The sequence below is a fragment of the Protopterus annectens genome, chromosome 4.part0 (assembly GCF_019279795.1).
Source record: "Protopterus annectens isolate FY-2018-M chromosome 4.part0, PAN1.0, whole genome shotgun sequence".
NCBI classification, from domain to species: Eukaryota; Metazoa; Chordata; order Ceratodontiformes; family Protopteridae; genus Protopterus; species Protopterus annectens.
Genome location: NC_056733.1, coordinates 1050780033 through 1050800740, shown reverse-complemented (window position 1 = coordinate 1050800740; position 20708 = coordinate 1050780033).

The following is a 20708-nucleotide window of genomic DNA, read 5'->3' as shown; positions in this document are numbered from 1 at the left end:
TTTAAGAGTTAATAAGCCCCTTATACCAGCTATACAGGGCCTTCCTAAGGTTCATAAGTCCATGGAGAAACCACCAATGCGCCCTATCGTAGCAGGTAGAGGCTGGGTCACTGAGCCCATGTCACTTTACCTTGAACATTTTCTTAGGTCGATAGTTGACAACAATTCTATCATTCTAAAGGATAGTAAGCAATTCCTCCTTGAGTTGTATACTTTCACCAGGGAGTTACCCGATGATAAACCTTATTTCCTTGTCACCATGGATGTTAAGAGTCTATTCACAGTGATACCTAATGACTTAGGTGTCCTGATGGTACATAAATACTTGACCGAACATTCTGACCTTACACCCAAAGACATAGACCAGCTTACTCTGTTTTTAGAGACAGTTTTGCAGAATAATGTGTTCATGTTTAATGATGAGATTTATTGGCAGAATGATGGCGTAGCTATGGGCACCTCATGTGCCAATAACTACGCCAACTTAGTGATGGCCAGATGGGAGGAGGAACAACTCTTACCTTTAACTGACTTTCGACGTAATGTCCCATTTTATAGACGTTTTGTTGGCGATCTTTTTTTCTTTTGGTTTGGAACGGAATCAGAACTTTTTGACTTTGTCACAGTCGTTAATGATCTGACTAGTTTTCTTAGTTTTACTATGAATTATTCTAAGAATAGTATTTCTTTTCTTGATGTGGATATAACTAGACTTGATAGTGGACTTTTGAATACATCTATACATCTATACATCGAAAAGCATGTTACAGGAACACACTCCTTTATAGGGATAGTATGCATCCCCCCTTTGTCTTTGGAAATGTGGTAAGGGGTCAGGCCATAAGGGCCTCTAGACTTAATCTTACCTATGAGGGTTATACCTTAGAAATTGCGAACCTTAAAGAAAGGTTACTTGATAGATGCTATAGACCATATGAGGTCGATGCAGCTAATAACATCACAAATGCCCTTAGAACCACAAACGCGAAACCCTACTTTTCTGAAGGTATTTCAATGGAGAATAAGGAGAAGAGCCCTGATAATGCTGCACTGTTTAAAGTGCCACTGTTTTATACTTCTGATATAGCTAAGGTTAAAGAAGTATTTGCTAAGCATTGGGATGTACTATTACTAGATGAACATATTAGTAAAATAGTAGGATTGAAACCAAGGTATGTTTTTAAAAATAGGAAGAATTTGAAGCAAATTCTTTGTCAACGTAGATTGAACAAGTCCCCTACTGAAATTTCTTCTAACACAGTTAACACTATGCCCTGTAAGAAATGTAAACAGTGTGTTTATATAGATGAAAGTGTTTCTTTCACCCACCCAGTCACTGGCGATATGTACTCTTTTCACACCAATACGAATTGTCAAAGTGAAAATGTAGTATATTTGGCCAAGTGCGTTTCCTGTGAATCTTTCTACATAGGAAAAACCAATAGAAAGCTCAGGGAACGCATAAGAGAACATGTGTATCATATTCGTGTGGGTTCCCACACGAATGCTTTAGTTAAGCATAATAAGGACAAGGGTTCCAGTCACACTTTTATGTTTCTAGTCATACAAGTTATTAGTTGCAATTCACGGGGAGGTGATATTGAGACCTTAACTGAGGAAAATGAATTGAGATGGATTATTAGGTGCCAAGCCAACAGGGAACCTGGACTCAATGACAAAGCTTCTCTCAAACCTATATTACGAAAAAGAAGGGTTAAAGTTATTACTTAATGGCCCCCCACTGACTATCATTATTAGTGTTTTTTCATGCCACTTTGCCATGTTTTAAATAAAGATGCAAAATATATAATACATCATTTTGTTTATAATTTATGTTTTTGATTCTTTAGCGTTCCTATATTCTATCAGATTTATAGGAAGCTTTTGCATTGATTCATGTATTTTTGATGGTCTTTTAACGTTTGAGTTAGGTGTTTATTCACTTATGGTCCTATGCTTAGTTGTCTTCATGTTCAGCTTATTCTGTAGTGTTTTGAAGATTCATTCGTAGTATTTGATCGTACTAGATATATGTGTATCCTTTTTTAGCTATTATGTAAGGTTACATAATATATTTTTGACAATAGCTTTTGTATGAATCAGTTTTAATATATAAATGGTTTTAGATTATTTGTATGTACGTTGTTCAGTGACGTTACTACATTTACAACCAATGAGATGCGTTAGGACATTATTTAAAAGACTGTAATTACTTTACCATTGTCTGATGAAGCCAAATGGTGAAAGCGCTTACTTTTTAATAAAATTGGGCTGTGATATTAGTCCGCGTTATACTTTTTATCCTTAACCATTGAAGTTTTGGAATTGTTACGTCTTGCTTGATTCCTGTGGATGCTGTTTTCGTTTGTGGTTCTGCAACATATTAATATTCACAATGCCTGAACTAGAGATCGACTCAGTCATGATAACTCTGCCAAGTTATAGCAGGATTTCATTCCCCATTCACTTCTTTAGACAGTCTGATTTCATTTCAGTTTGGACTCTCAGACTGAATTCCCCTTCCTCTACACGTCTTCTGCATTTTAGGCCTTTGTTAAAATGGGTGTTGGTAAGTGTGTTGAATAGCAATTTGTTCAATAATATGCTCAGCAGGTAGACTAAATACTGTTATTGTTGACTGCAACATTCTTTGAGCAGGAAAGGAGTTTTTCGGCTAGAGTTAGGGTTCTGGTAGGGCTATACTGCGTTGAGCTAGTGAGAGTTTAAACACTTGCTTATTCAAATGACAGTAAGCAAATGTGTTTTGAGCAAACAGCACAAGAGCTTACATCTTGGAAGAAAGACCGTGAAAACTATTACTTATTGCAGTTGGGATTGCAACTGAAAACTAAAGAACTGAATGAGATCTGGAAACTAGAGTATTTTTACCTGTTGAGGAATGGGGAGACCATTGGCCTTTCATGGACTACTGTGCATTACTGGTACTGGGCAAAGGCTACATCAGAAGGGGAGGAGACCATTAGCAGTGTAGGGCATTTTCCACATGTTGCTTTGCAAGCTGATAACAAGCACCCCAGTGATAACAAGCACCCCAGTTATGGTCTCTGCTTGATCTTTTGTAGCAAACAGCAATAAATAGTGCACCAAGGGATGTAACAACAACTGATATTTTGTATACTGTGGCTATTCATTGGTTACACTAAGCCTGCTGGGATCTTCCTGCTTATGAAATATTAGAGATTTGTAATAGTCCTGTCTTAGTTTTAGCAGGGAAATGGTACAATGAAAAAAAGGAACTCTACCTTTGTATTACTACTTCTTTTAAGTTCAGTATGCTGAGTCTCTTGCTCCATGTTTTAACTTGAGAACTGATGGCAACATTGTTTAGAAGTTAGATTTAGTAAAACCTAACAATTAATAAATGTATCCAGTCCTCCTTACACCTACAGGTACTCTCCTCAGATAGTACCCGCTATACTATCCCTGACCTCTCTTCCACAGATTCTGCTAACCATGGACAGACAATTTCCTATGGTTTCTCATGCTAGTCTGATTGATATGGGCAGAGCAGGTATAAGCAGCTTCACAGCCACCATCCCTTCAGTTGGAACTAGCACTAATGTCCAAGCCTACACCAAAAAACTATATGAACACCTACATAGCTGTATGAACTCAGCAGTATTTGACAGGACCAAATCATCTTCCTCAAGGAAGAGTAAACCTGTCTGGTGGACAACAGCAATAAACAAACTCTATAATAAAAGGATAAAATTGCTGTCCAGGTACAAGAAGGAGGACGTGCCAAGTTGGAAGCAATCTCTCCTTTGTCTGAACAAGCAAATAAGTTCACTGGTGAAATCCTCTAAGGCTAACTTTGAGCCCAAATTGGCCACATCCACCAAGGACAATCACAAGGCAATCTCAAAGCCAACACCCAAATCTGCTTTGAAGTGGTGGTCAATAACACCACATACACAAATGCCATAGATATAGCCAACCTGCTGACAGACAGGTTAAGTGAAAACTTCACCCCCTGTCCACCCATCAGTAAACCAGGACATTCCCAGCACCTGCCCCCCCTCCCCTCATCACTAGGGAGCAGGTCCTTAATGGCCTATCAAAGGCAAAAATACAGTCCCCATGTGACTCGATAACATCCCTGGCTGTATCCGACATGAACTCAGGCATGAGTTCTCAGCTCCATTAGACACCCTATACAACCAAAACCTGAGCACCAGCTTCATCTCAGCTGAATGGAGGACAGCCACTGTCATCCCTCTATGCAAAGGTGGAGCATCCACTGACCCAGCCAATTATAGGCCCATCAGCTTAACTATCCTGATCTGCAAGGCCATGTAATGCATTATAATGGACCTTATAACAAGGACATTGGCAACTTCCAAACACTTGACCCCAAACAGTTTGGTTTTGTCAAAGGGAGATTATCCCTGTTAAACTTGGGCGACTTCTTTGAAACAGTCACCAAAGCCATGGACGAGTGGAAGACAGTGCACACCGCCTACCTTGACCTAGCCAAAGCCTTTGACACTATTCCCCACTTGGGCATAATAAATAAACTCTCCCAGCTAGGCATAAACCCGTATGTTACCAGATGGGTAGCTAAGTGGCTCAGTGATAGAACTCACGCAGCCAAAGTAGGGGAAGCCACCTCTAGTAGTAGACCCATAATGAGCGGTGTACCCGAAAGATTGGTCTTGGGGCCTCTACTGTTTGGGATATACTTCTGTGAGGTGCAAGCCAAAACCAGTGGTCTGTGGTTGACCAAGTCTGCAGATGACTGTAAACTGGGTGCTGTCTTAAATTCCCCTAGAGATGTGAACATCCTCCAAGAGGGCCTTACCCAAACTAATGACTGGTGCCAGAAGCATGGCCTCAAACTGAACGCCAAGAAATGCATCATTATCCCCTTTGGAGAATATGTCATCCCCACTAATTATTGCATTAATAACAATGCAATCAGTCATGAGGGACTTGGGCACCCAGGCTGATAGTAACCTGACTTTTGACTACCACGTTGACTCCATTGTACGGAAGGCTTTATACATGGCCCACCTCATAAATAAGGGTAGTTCATCCAAGAACAATGAGGCCATAACATCTCTGTACTCCTCCCTTATTAAACCCATTGTTGAGTACTATGCCCCGTTCAGCATGTACCTTGCCAAGCAAATGCAGCAGTTGGAGTGACCACAGAGGTTCCTGACCAAAAAAATCCAGGGTGACAAACACCTATCCTATACAGGCAGGTTAAAAGCCCTCTCCCTCTACTCAGTCTCATACAGACTGCTCAGAGTTGACCTGTGTCTGGCATACAAGACCATTTCAGACCCAGCCCTGATGGAGTTGCTGCATATGCATAAGGCAAACTCCACTTGCACAACCTGCATGCAAGGCCTTAACCTGGTTTGTGACATTAATAGAACTTGTTGGCAAGATAGATTTGTGTCCCAAAGACTCCCCCATCTATGGAATAGATGCCCTCTTCATGTCAAGCAGAGTACCTCTCTCGCACTCTATAAGAGGAACCTGGATGACTGGAAGGGAAACAGAAAATATACCCCTGGGATCCCGCCTGTGTCCCTGTTGGAGAGGGGAAACAGGTGCTGACTTTGAGGGAACATGGGCAAAATTCTTGGCTATGCTTATACGGGCCTCTGGGCTGATAGCCTATTATCATCCTATGAACCTATGAACCTATTTACAGAAGTTATAAATTTGATGCTGCAGGTGCTGTAAAGATGAAAGCCCAGCTGGACATGAGTGGTGAATTTCATTTCCTGACTACAGTATATGACTTTGCATTCCGTTTCTGAGCATCATCATCATCATCATCATCAATATACGACTTTGCATTCTGTTTGTGAGCATCATCATCGTCATCATCAATATACGACTTTGCATTCCATTTCTGAGCATCATCATCATCGTCATCATCAATATAAGACTTTGCATTCTGTTTGTGAGCATTATCATCATCGTCATCATAAATATACGACTTTGCATTCTGTTTGTGAGCATCATCATCATCGACATCATCAATATACGACTTTGCATTCTGTTTGCGAGCATCGTTGTCATCATCAAAGCCAGCGAAACCATTTCTTCTACATATCTGCATATCTGCATATCTACATATCTGCGTATCTACATATCTGTATATCTACATATCTACATATCTGCGTATCTACATAGCTGCATATCTACATATCTACATAGCTCCATTATCTACATATCTGCATATCTACATATCTACATATCTGCGTATCTACATATCTGCATATCTACATATCTACATAGCTCCATTATCTACATATCTGCATATCTACATATCTACATATCTGTGTATCTACATATCTGCATATCTACATATCTACATAGCTCCATTATCTACATATCTGCATGACTTTTATTTATAGACAATATTGTATTCTCATTAGAGCTTGTAGATGTGACTCCCCTCCATTTCCCATGGTCTGCAGAAAGTAGCATTGCATTAACTAAGAATGACTGATGGTGAGGAAAGTACATTAAAGATCTACACAGAGAAATACAATATGTGTAAATCAAACTCCAAACTGTTCTGCAAAACAACCTCCTCTATCTCTTATCCATCCCCAAGAGTTTCTGATAACCAGCATTTATTTATTTACGGCATTAAACCCTAAAGAAAACCACTGTGAAAAACTTCTCCAAAGCCAATTTTGGGCTTCTAAAAACAGAGGTGGCTACCTTCATGACACCCACGCAAATGGAAAATAGGTGCATGACTGTATGATCACATACACAAGTGCATTGAATGGGCCACACCAATCAGAACCAAGATGCGTTTCTCCAAAAAAAGGAAGCCAATCTGGTGGTCCCCCACCATAAATAAACTCTATAACAGAAGGAAAAAAACCGTTGCAGAAAAGGGTGACGTCCCAAGACTGGAAAAACTCCTTTGTTAGCCTGATTAAAAAAACGAGATCCATCATCAAATCCTCTAAAGCTAGCTATGAAAACAAAATTGCTGGAGATTCTAAAGACAACCACAAGGCATTCTATAGTTATGTCAAGAATCTACATGGCAATACTCAGATCTGCTCTGAGTTACAGCACAATGGCACTAAATATACAAAACCAACTGATATTGCCAATATATTGGCTGACTGGTTCGGTGCGAACTTTACCCTCTTTTCATCCCCTAAAGGGCATATCACAATACCTGATGAATGACAAATCCCTATTATCACGGCTACACAGGTAAAAACCACACTGCCCAAAGCCAAGGATACAGCTTCCATGGGACCTGATAATATCCCTGGCTGTGTTCTACATGAATTACAAAGTGAATCGGCACCACACCTGAGTACCCTGTTCAGTCACAGCCTCATGTCAGGCTTTGTTCTTACCAAATGGTGCACTGCTATGGTCATCCCACTCCACAAAGGGGGAGCAACTACAGACCCTGAGAACTGTTGTCCCATTAGCCTGATGAGTCTGATATGTAAGGCTATGGAGCACATCAGCAAGGACCTTATAAATAAGGACATAGGGACTCTCCAAACTCTGGACCCCACACAGTATGGGTTTGTGAAAGGTAGATCATGCCTGCTCAGCCTGATAGACTTCTTTGAGTCGGTTCTAGAGCTGTGGATGAGGGCAAGGTAGTTCACACTGCCTACATAGATCTTGCCAAGGCCTTTCACACTATCCCTCACTCAGGAATCATAGATAGACTCACTAAACTAGGCATAAATCCCTATGTAATAATATGGGTTGCCATCTGGGTTGCCAACTGTCTCACTGATATAACCCACACTGTGAAAGTAGCAGACTCCAAATCAGAATACTGACCAGTTACAAGTGGTATCCCACAGGGATCAGTCCTAGGTCCTCTCCTATTTGGCATCTACTTCTCTGAAGTTCAAGCCAACACAAATGGACTCTGGCTGACCATGTTTGCTGATGATTGCAAACTGGGAGCCATTATTGATTCTCCAACCGATGTACACATTCTACAAAAAGACCTAACTGACACCAATGACTGGTGCCAGAACCATGGCCTTAAGCTCAATGCCAAAAAGTGCATTGTCATTCCCTTTTGGAAAAATTCGGTGCCCATGAACTACCTCATAGGTGGTAGTCCACTAAACATTGAACGTGCGATAAGAGACATGGGGACACAGGTTGACAGCAACTTCTCCTATGATAACCACATTGCCACTGTAGTCAGAAAGTCCTTCTATGTGGCACATCTCATTACAAAAGGTTTCTCATCCAGGAAGAAAGAGGTCATATTCCCTCTCTACTCGTCCCTCATTAGACCTATTATAGAATACAATGCCCCATTTGGTATGTACCTCACTAGACACCTACAACAACTGGAAAGGCCCCAAAAATACCTCACTAAGAGGATCTTAGGTTTAGAGACACATGCCCTATACAGACAGACTCAAAAAATTCTGTAAACAGAGCAACATTGTTTCCTTACCATGTTTTTTTTTGTCTTGGCTATCTGTCCATGTTTTATTTATTTAGTTAGTTAATTTTGTTTACTGGAGTACTGATGAGATTTGACCATTGCAAGATCAGTCTGGGTTAAATGATAAAATAACGACTGTAAAGTAACATTAAAGGTATAACTAAATTATATACTGTGGTTAGATAACATACTATAACATATAATATAACATAACATAACATAACATAGATGTAAAAATATGCAATATTTACAAGAAGGTTCAAACAGAAGTACAGTCAGGAGCATACACTGCATATTACAGGTGTTATAGGTGAGGTAAGCGAGGTCCATCCAAAAGAACAGGCATAATATATATACAAGCTTTTAGCAGTGATGTGAGTCGAACTTTCAGAATATTAATAACTATGACAGAAGTGAAAATAACTTGAGATGTGGATATTAGATAGTAAGAAATGGATAGTGCACATGGGGAAGCAGAGGGTATGAGGTTATATGAAGATGTTAATGGATTAAGCAGCCAAACTTTTCTCCAATGAATATAATATCACAACCATGGGAATTTGGTGACACAGCCTATATTCTGACATTATACATATATTTATTTGAAAGAAAATGGTTAATGATTATTTTTATGTTTTGATTCTGTAACTTTCATCATGACAGACCACTATACATGCTGTTATTTTGCCCAGGAAAGATAAGAAATTACAGTTCTTTACTTTCCCCATCCAGCTGAAGAAATCTATAATACAGTAATCATTTTAAATAACACCTGCTGTGATGCTGAGGGAAACAGAAGGTTTAATGTGTCTCCATTAGACATTATTTATCAAGCTTTTGTGTTCCTCTCTTACAAGACATGGCTCTGAAATCTGACAAGACATCATCGCCTTACAATTATTGCTGATGGCAAGTAGCTTTATTATTGCCAAAGAGATCACATTAAATCTGCTGACAGCTTTTTTATGCATAGAACCTTCTACCAATATCACAGAGAAGTCATTACAGAAAATAACTCTACAGTTATGACAAAGAAAGTGCTTCTAAAACTAAAAAGGCTTAAAATATTTATCACACACAACCTCATCAATCAAACAAGGGTATTTAGTGACAGTTATTAAAGAAAGGCACCTATATTTCTTCAAAGGGGCAAATCAGGTATGTTCTGCAGCCTTAGATTAAGCTTCCTCTTTTTGCTGCACTTCAGATCTTCAGAATACTGACCCTGTCACAGTCATTTACAAGTAAAACAGACCAGGCCTTGTACAAAAGAGTTATGGAGGAATGTAAGCGCTAAAATAAAAATAATGAGCAAAAAATTACATACACTAAAGCAACACAGCTTACATTTGGCAAAATAAAAAAACAATTGCATTATGGGCAAGAATGTCAATGTTTTCATACTCCAACAGACTTTTTTAAAATAAATGTAAGACTTTATTGAAATTATTTTTTCTCCTTCACCAGCCTCATCCATTAACCACCCATTAAAATTCTTTCTTTCATCCAAGTATCCTTTAAGAACTGGGAACAGGACTCCCACATGCTGATTTTACTAAATGAATGACCTGGGTATCTAATGCTGCCAGGCATCACAAGCCCTGGTCACGAAGCAGTTGTCTGGCATATTGTTTCTGCCAAAAATAAGATTGGGCAAACACACAGAAAAGGAAAGAGCTTTACACTATCTGAGCTTTTTCCAGTTCTGTGCACCTCTATATAGGAAACAGTACAAGTGTATAACATGGGTGAGAGGTACATAGTCTCTTACCACATGGGCTAAGCAGGGGAGCATGATCCTCTGTCAGCTCTATGGCACAGTGGGATGAAGCCCTGACTGTGAGTCAGGGGACTAAGGTTTTGGCACTGGACCCTAGACTGCAGGATGCAAGGAAGTGAGGGACAGGAGTGAAATGGCATTGCCCACCGACTTCTACCATGGAGAGGTTAGGGACTGTAAGCAATTGGAGGCACACAGATGATAACATTTATCTGGTGGATTCATACAAATTACCACTTGAGGAAGAGGGCAGTGCTACTTGCAGGAAATGACCCTTTAGAAAGTGATAGGTTACCCTCTGCAATCAGCCCACTTCACCCCCACCCCAAGTACCTTATTGGTTGCACATGTAGTTAAGGTCAGGGGGAAGCATAAGAAAGCTTCCACTCACTTCTGATGGTTATTTCAATTACAACCTCTCTCTGTCAGCTCTCAGCCAGTGAGGGAATAAAACCGGCTGACTGATATAGCTTTGGCAGGTCTGTGTGGTTGAATGGTGAGTGATGATTTAGTGTGGGCAGTCATTTCAGTAATGCAGTCATGGGGTATGGATACGTATGATCTTTCTCTAGTCAAGCTATAACCAGTTGGCTACTCACTTTCTACTGTTGATTAATCTACTAACTTAAGAGTCTATATCACATCTTTTTTGGGCATGTGATAAAAATGATAAATAGTAAAAAGAAAATGAAAGGAAATTATTGAGGAAATTAAGATAAAGATTGGAATATTATATCTTTTGGGTGCCTCTGTGATGCAGAACACTATCTATGCTTATTGGGGGCACACTATGGCCCCCCTGCCGTCTAGCTTTTCATCTCCCCCAGAAAGACGGCTTGTGGAAATTAGCACATGACAATGCTTGGTTATTTATAAGTATGACTTTTTTCAAAAACATTTGTCTGAAATAAATTCTAACATATTATCAGGCCTTGTTAACAACTAAAAGTAAAACACTGTATTGACTATTTTAATTTCCCAAAGAATTATTATTTTATCATTTGTTCTATTTATGTAATTCATCTTCAAGGGTAAAATATTTTTGCAAAATGAGTGAATCTCATACTTTTAAATGCAGTTATCCTGGTTGTACTATTCTAACTGCTTGGACATAATGAAATACATGGAGATACTTGGTGTCTAAAGACTATATAATCTGTGTGCCTAAAACCAGACCAGCATTGGTTCATAGGTTGGTACTAGGCTATCAGCCCTAGGGCCTATACAAGCCTAGCCATAACAATTCCCTGGCTATTTCTTCCCACATTATTTACTTCCCTGGACCCCTGTCTAGCAGGGCGACTGACGTGATCCCTGGGGTGAATTTCCTTTCTCCCATGCAATCGTCAAGGTTCCTTTTGAATAGGACCACTCTGCTTGACATGTATGGGCAATCTATTCCAGAGTCTGGGGAGTCTCTGGGTCAGGAACCTATCCCTCCAGCATGTTTGGGATACTCTATCTCTCTGTAGTTGTTTCATATTAAACAATATTTATATATGTGATATTCATAAATGAATTGCAAATAAATAAAATATTGCACCATTTCATCACCATTGTTTACTCACTCATCCCTAAGCAGAACAAAAGTATCAGGTAAGCTGCAGTGTACCTCCCATACTGACCAGCATCGCCCTTAACCATTTGCAGTGTACCTCCATACTGACCAGCATTGCCCTTAACCATTTGCAGGGTACCGCCATACTGACCAGCATTGCTCTTAACCATTTGCAGTGTACCTCCATACTGACCAGCATTGCCCTTAACCATTTGCAGTGTACCTCCATACTGACCAGCATTGCCCTTAACCATTTGCAGTGTACCGCCATACTGACCAGCATTGCTCTTAACCATTTGCAGTGTACCTCCATACTGACCAGCATTGCCCTTAAACATTTGCAGTGTACCGCCATACTGACCAGCATTGCCCTTAACCACTTGCAGTGTACTGCCATACTGACCAGCATTGCCCTTAACCATTTGTAGTGTGCTTCCCATACTGACCAGCATTGTCCTTAACTGTTTTCAGTCTACCTCCATACTGACCAGCATTGCCCTTAACCATTTGCAGTGTACCTCCATACTGACCAGCATTGCCCTTAACCATTTGCAGTGTACCACCACACTGACGAGTATTGCCCTTAACCATTTGCAGTGTACCACAGACAGTCCTCTCCTCCTACCACCCAACACTACAACCTGTGAGAGATGCACTTACATAGCCAAACTGGAAGCAAAGCTATCTCTGGCCAAGATTGTGATAGACAGTCAAGAGGAGAAGGTTAACACCTGCATTACACGTCAAGCAACTCATAGCCCTTCAAAACCCACACCATCAACACCCACACTTAGTAACACTAAACCCACATATGCGGAGGCCCTTAACATTAACCTGCCCATGCAAGAAGGACCTCCAAAGCTGAAATGCAAACAAACACCAGTCACAACCAAAGTGACACATAGCTCACAACACTAGTGTGCCACCCAACAACAGCCCCTAAGGCAAGACAATGTACCCAACACTTTAGCCATAGGTGACTCTATAGTCAGGCACACTGATGTCCCACTCACCAGGCTGAACAAGGAGAAAATTACAGTCAGCTACCTGTCGGGTACCAGAATCCACTACATAACACATGCACTCAAGTCACTCCACAACAAGTACAAATATGACTCTGTCATTGTCCATGCTGGAGTGAATGACTTGAGACATACCGCCCTGGACTGCTCAAAAAGAGACATGGAAGAGCTCATGGATCATGTGAGCCAGGCAGATATGACCCTAGCCCTGAATAGCATCCTGCCTTCACCCAGAATGATACCACAGTATAAGGACAAAATGATTGACTTCAACAATAGGCTACACTTCTGGTGTCATTCAAAGGGATCCAGTATTTGTCTGCCTGGGAAGACATGATTGACAAACCACGATGCTTTGCCATAGATGGTCTGCACCTGTCACCTCTGGGATTCAGGTTACTGGCTAAAGCTCTTGCCAACCCTATAGTGACTTTTTTAGGAAAGGTTCAAATGATAAAACCACCACTGTAACAGATACAAGCATGCAAAATCTGAAGGTAATGCTACTCAATGCTAGAAGTCTAAACCTCAAAATGCACTCTCTCGAGGCACTCCTAAAAATGGAGAACATTGATATCTGTGCAGTAGCTGAGACCTGGTTCAAGACTCCAGAGAGCACCCCTGCAATACCAGGCTACAATTCTTACCACACTTTTCGGCCACAAAACCAAGGCTGAAAAACTAAATATGGAGGAGTGTCCATATTCACCAAGGATATTCACACCTCCAGGCTAGTTGCCCAACACAATGCATGTGAAATTCTCCAAGTGCAACTAACACTAGGTAAGACTGCAATCCAAATTGTAGCTTGCTAAAGATCCCCCACCACGCCCCAAGATTCTCACTGCACCTTTCTAAACATACTGGAAAATATTAAGATACAACCAAACACCCTAATACTGGGTGATTTCAACTACCCTGCCATTAACTGGGAAAACTACTCGTGTACCAACTCCTTTTCCCAATGGTTCTTGGAATTCATAAATTCCAATGCCCTGGATCAATTAATCTATTGTCCCACCAGCGGCTCCAATATCCTAGACATGGTCATTACCAACATGGGAGATAGATGCTCAACACTAGTGGTCACCCCCTCATTGGTCAGGTCTGACCATAAGCAAATCACCCTTGACATCCACATCCTACCCCCACCCCCCCACCCCCAGTAAGGAAACCTCCTTAAAAAACTTCTCCAAAGCCAACTTCATGCTACTGAAGTCCGAAGTGACAAACTTCACGATACCCACACAGACAGGATCTGGAAGTTTGACTGCAGAATCCTACACTAAGGCACTGTACGAGCACATCCACTCGTGCATGAATCATGCCATCCCAAATAGAACCAAGATGCTCTTCTCCAAAAAAAGGAAGCAAATCTGGTGGTCCCCTGCTATAAACAAACTGTACAACAGAAGGAAGAAACTGTTGCAGAAAAGAGGAAAATCCCAGGATGCAAAAAACTCTCACCAGCATCAGTAAGAAGCTGAGATCCCTTATAAAATCCTCAAAAGCTAGTTATGAAAATAAAATTGACAAAAGATTCCAAAGACAACCACAAGGCATTCTATAGTTATGTCAAGAATCTAAATGGCAATGCTCAGATCTGCTCTGAGCTGCAACAGAATGGCATTAAATATACTGATCCCAAGGATATTGCCAATATCCTGGCAGACTGATTTAGTGCCAACTTAACCCCCCTCTCACCCCCTAAAGGGCCCATCTCAATACCAAAATATTGCCAAATTCCAGTAATCACAGCCACACAGGTAGACACCACACTCTCCAAAGCTAATAATACAGCATCCATGGGATCAGATGACATCCCAGGCTGTGTACTACATGAACTACAAAATGAACTGGCACCTCACCTAAGTATCATGTTTAATCATAGCCTCACCTCAGGCTTCGTGCCCACTGAGTGGCGCACAGTTACAGTTATCCCACTCCACAAGGGAGGATCCACCTTGGATCCCCAGAACTACCATCCCATCAGTCCCACAAGCCTGATCTGCAAGGGCATGGAACGCATTATCACTGAACTTATAAACAAAGACACTGGCAACCTTCAAACACTGGACCCCACCCAGTTTGGGTTTGTGAAGAGCCAATCTTGTCTCCTGAATCTGATTGACTTCTTCGAATCAGTCTCCAGAGCTGTGGACGAGGGTAAGGCGGTCCACACAGCCAATCTGGACATTGCCAAGGGCTTTGACACCATCCCCCACTCTGGAATCATAGATAAACTTACTAAGCTGGGCATAAATCCCTACATCACTCGATGGGTTGCCAACTGGCTTACTGACAGAACCCAGACTGTAAAAATAGCCGACTCCAAATCCAGCTCCAGACAAGTGAAAAGTGGAGTACCAGAGGGTTCAGTCCTGGGAGCACGCTTGTGTGGCATATACTTCTCTGAAGTACAGGCCAACACTAAGGGACTCTGGCTAACAAAGTTCGCAGATAACTGCAAACTGGGAGCCATTATTGAATTCCCAAATGATGTTGATATTCTACAAAAGGGCCTTACAGAAACAGATGCCTGGTGCCAGAGCCATGGGCTCAAGCCTAATGCCAAGAAATGTATAGTTATCCCCTTTGGAAAAAAAACATGTACGCATGAATTACCACATAGGTGGCAGGACACTAAACATCAAAAGTGTGACGAGAGACTTAGGGACACAGGTGGACAGTGTTCTTACTTTTGATAACCACATTGCCACAACAGTCAGGAAATCCTTCTATGTGGCACACCTCATCACTAAGGGCTTTTCATCCAGAAAGAAAGAGGTCATTGTCCCACTGTACTCATCCCTCATTAGACCCATTATAGAGTATAATGCCCTGTCTGGTATGTACCTCACAAGACATCTGCAACAGCTGGAAAGGCCACAGAAATACCTCACTAAAAGAATCACAGGCCTAAAGCAGATGCCATATGCTGACCATCTAAAAAAACTCCAGCTATACTCTGTGGCATATCGTCTACTCAGAGGCAATCTCTGCTTAACATAGAAGGCCATGTCAAACCCTGAGCTGTTGGACATGCTCCACTTAAAGAAATCCCAATCCCTCACAGCCACACGCTCCAGGGATCTAAACCTTGCCATCACAATGAACAAAACATGCTGTAGGGATAGGCTCCTGACCCAGAGACTTCCCATACTCTGGAATAGACTGCCCATACATGTCAAGCAGAGCACCTCATTGGCCTTCTTCTAAAGGAACCTTGATGATTATATGGGAGATAAGAAATTCACCCCGGGGATCATGTCAGTCGCCCTGCTAGACAGGGGTCCAGAGAAGTAAATATTGTGGGAAGAAATATCCAGGGAATTGTTATGGCTAGGCTTGCATATATATATGTGTGTGTGCGCGCGCGCATGTGTGTGTGTGTGTGTGTGTGTGTGTGTGTGTGTGTGTGTGTGTGTGTGCGTGTGTGTATGTGTGTGTGTGTGTGTGTTTGTGTGCTCTGCCACCCACATCCCCCTCTAACTTAAATATACCAACTCCGAGATCTCACTACAATGCAGGAATGGAAATCTTTCCGTTCCGCACTATACGGAGATGCCAGTTCCGCATTGTCGGCATTTCAAATGTCAATCATATGGTCTCGGCCATATGAAATTCAGCATTGTGAAGTGTCGACAATGTGAAGGGAACACATATATATATCTATATATATATATATATATATATATATATATATATATATATATATATATATATATATATATATATATATATATTTATAGACAGAGAGGGAGTGAGGAGGGGTATAGCTATCTATCTACAGAGAAATAGAGTCACATTTTTTGTGTTATTATTGGGACTTAAACAGGGCACTATTCCTCAGGTGTTACATATTTTTAAATTTTCCAATGAGCAATATAAGTGTTCCTTTTACCCTGTGAATTTATCAATTTTTGACAGGATAGGAGGTGAATGTTTGGACATTTAATTGGACATCATAAAAGCAGACTTATTTTCTCCTTAGAAATGAATACAATACCATATTTTTCTAACTTAGGTGAACAGATAGCTCCTTTGAAGAAATGTAAATTAGGTTAACAGGCTGCATATAATCAATAATGTTTGAACAGGTCTGCTTTTCCTCCTTCTTTGGGCAAATCCACATTTTGTCATTCCAATAACGCTTCTAAATGTGGGCATGCTTATAGCAATGACAAGAACAGGAAAGTGTTTGCTTTGTGGGATAAAGTGCCCCTGAATGCATTTCATGAATTCTGGGATTATACAAATACAGTTGCTGACTATATTTTTGCAAATGAATCAAACAATGGAGATCTGACCACATGGGAAAAAGAACACAATATAGCAGACATACATACCAACAGAGGAACTGGTCTTCTCCATACCAGAGAGGGTAGTGGATGTTCAAAATGAAACCTTCTATTGTCCATTCAGTCCTTCTGATGGTTATAGGGTTTTAACAGACTGACAGACTGATTGTGTACTGTATCACATAGCAGGTATCCTTAATATATATCCAAAAATGATTTTGTTATTTACAATTTTAGTGATTCTGTACGAAGATTTTTTTAAAGAGGTTTACTTTTTTTGCCTGGACAATAAGCAAATAAAGCTGATGTATTAAATGAATTAAAAGTATTTACACGAGAACTAAATTTGGGGTAATGTTTCCTGATGGTTCTCGGCTAAAACCACTGCACAGATGTAACTTATTGAATCCCATTTGCTGCCTGTCATAAGTCTGGGAAGTGTTCTGAAAATTATATACATAAATTATTAAAAAAGAAACAGGAGATTTTATAATTTGATAAATGAAGACTATGAATTATTGAACTATTTGCTGACAAATATATGTGCATCATGAAACCCAACAAGGGTTGGGTATTGGTATCATGGATTTAATCATTTACAGTGGCAAGTTGCTGAATATGCTTTACAATAATGATTTCTAAGGAGTAGTTAGCAGGAATTACATTAATTTCCATACAATGATGTTGATATATTTTCAAATTATCTATTTATTAATCAACAAATTTCTAACACACGTCTTCCTCTTTTGGATAGCAATATACTAATTATACCACATATTTTTGGAATATCAAACATACATAAGGACTGTGAGGACCCACCATTAAGACCCATCCCTCTGGGCGTAAGACAAAACCCTTAGTTATATTTATTTACCATATGTTAAAAGGTATGGTGTATTTTCTTTCACAGTTTCTTAGGGACTCCATGCATTTATTAGATATTTTAAGCTCCACCGACTATTCTGAAGATCTCATTTTGGTAACTAGACATCAAGGATATATTTTAAAGTTATTCCACAATACAGAGGTATGCTATAGCTTATAGAATTATTACTTGAATATACATTAATTGTACAAAAGACATTGATATTGTTTGTGATTGTTTCGAAGTGGTCTTAACCATTAATTGCATTAAGCTTGAAGGGGATTATTTCAAACAAACTTCTGAGGTAACAACGTGTGCACCTACTGACCCTGCTTTTGCAAATTTCACACCATGTAAATGTAATATCCATTTGTATTTATGTTTTTAGATAGTATATTTTGTGGAAAAGTGACATAAAATTTTAGAGGATTTTTTTTTTATTTTGTAAACAGCACTGTTTTTGTTGAGATTTACATGTGAATATTCAACTACATTGATTAATTATTTGGACATAACTATTTATTAAGATTTGCAGACACATGTTTTAATCATATATTTGCACAAAATCAATGTTTAGCAAATGATATATGCATTTTAGTAGTAACCATCCATAGTACTCTAAATAAATATTGTTAAAGGCCAGTTAATTAGGCTTTCAAGGTTAGTTTCCAATAATGAGGTACTTAGCAATAAAGTTAAAGTGTTGAAATATGTTTTTCTTGATAGACAATAGCCTGACAATTTGAGTGATTCAATAATACTTGAAGTGTGTGTCAAGAGATGGGCCATTTTGCACCACTAATTAGGAAGTTGATAGACAAGAGTGGGAAATCATTTTCAAAAATGAATATAATACGAAACATTCTTTAACTTTTTCACTGGATAATCATGAAATACAACAGATTAATAGAAACGAAATTGGAATTTATTTCAACACTATGATGAACTTAAAGATAAGATGCGTGAGAAACCAAAATTTGTTTTTAAAAATGGGCTGAACATCAGACATATGTTAGAACATAGTAAAACTAATAAGAATAAACAATGTCCATGTGTGATATTTCAAACAAGTGCTTGTAAGCAGTGGAAATGTATCAACAAAAATAAAAACATTATGACAGGAGCAATAGTGAAGTATTAAATTGTAGGAGTCTTTTTAGTTGCAATTCTTTAGGTGTTGTTTATCTTGTAACCTGTCCTTACTGTCGACATTGGTAAGAGACAGAGAATAAGCTGAGGCAATAGATTTATCAGCAAAATTGTTCTGCTAAGAAACAAGACCCCACAAATGCATTAGCTAAGCACAGTATGACATGTAAAACTTTCAATGTGTTTATATTTGTTATAGTGGATAAGGTAGACATTTGTTGTAGAGGAGGTATTTGATGGAATTATTATCTAAACAGGAAATTCTATTGCCAGCTGTATGCCCTTGCTTATAAGCTTCCAGGTACAAATGAAGTGCAATCAATTAAAAATATTTTAAGGAGTAAAAATAGTAATGTGAGATGAAGTATCATTTGTTTAATCGTTAATGCACTTTATTTTTCATGTGTATTTAAATGGTTACTTTGGCATGGGTTTTAGTTCTGAGGATATCTTCTACATTTGAAGATGAAAGTGTTTATCTCATTAAATTACACTATATATGGTTGAATTATTGTTACTGTGCTGTTTGTGTATCTAGGCATCATATAGATAAATAGTTGAGATGAAGCTTCAAAATCTCCATTCCCAGCTACTTTAGTAGCACAATTATGATTTCAGGTGTCTGAGCGTATGTTTCTTTTGTACTGATCTGCTATGTTTTCACTGAGTCCTTTGTTGGTACAGGTTCTAAAATATGTCACAGTTTATTGAACTCCTGGTTCAGGGATTTTGCTGATGTACTCTCTCCTTCCCCTCCAATTTTTGTCTGATTACTTGTGTACTGTGTTGGGACGAGGAATGTATTCCTGTAATTAGTTCTCTATAAGTTCCATTCTGAATCTTGATTGTAAGTAAAAATGCAGTCTGAGGACTAGTATACTTACTTGGTAGAAAACAAACAGTTAAAATGTAAACAAATGAATGAATATAAAAGTGTAAGTGCACGTTTTCTGTTCTCATTACTCTCATTGTGTATGAACTAATAAAGTAAATAAATACGTGACGATCTACTATCGATGCAGTTTATATATTTTGTTTCTAATTTAATTTCTGATAATGAAGGTGTTTACTACCCGAATATGGATGAATGCTCATAGTAACTATAAAATGCATTAATGCTTCTTGGAAAGGAAACGTCCTGCCACTATGTCGGTAAAATGAACAGGGATAACGAACGTATACCAGAAAAGATGCCGAATCAATAACTTGAACAGATTCTGCAAGGAAAATGACTGACAGGTTCCGCGAGGTTCATCCTAAGAAAAATGGTGCAAAACAACCTATAAAAAATGCAGCCTTATCCATTTGCCAGTATATTAAATGTAAGCATCTTTTTATGACATCAATGTCTTTTTAATGCGTACATTATTTAAACATTTATTATGTGAATACAGTAATGTATTTTTTTAAAATTCACTGGCTCTGACAGATGTCACATTGGCTTAAAAGCCAGAATCTCTCTATAAACTTTGGCAACGTTACTGCTAAATGTGAAAAGAAATTCAGGACACTCATCAGATGACATATCTGAGTTGATACGAAAGGTGCAAATAATATTTTTATTAAGCGCCAGAATAAAAAAAATGC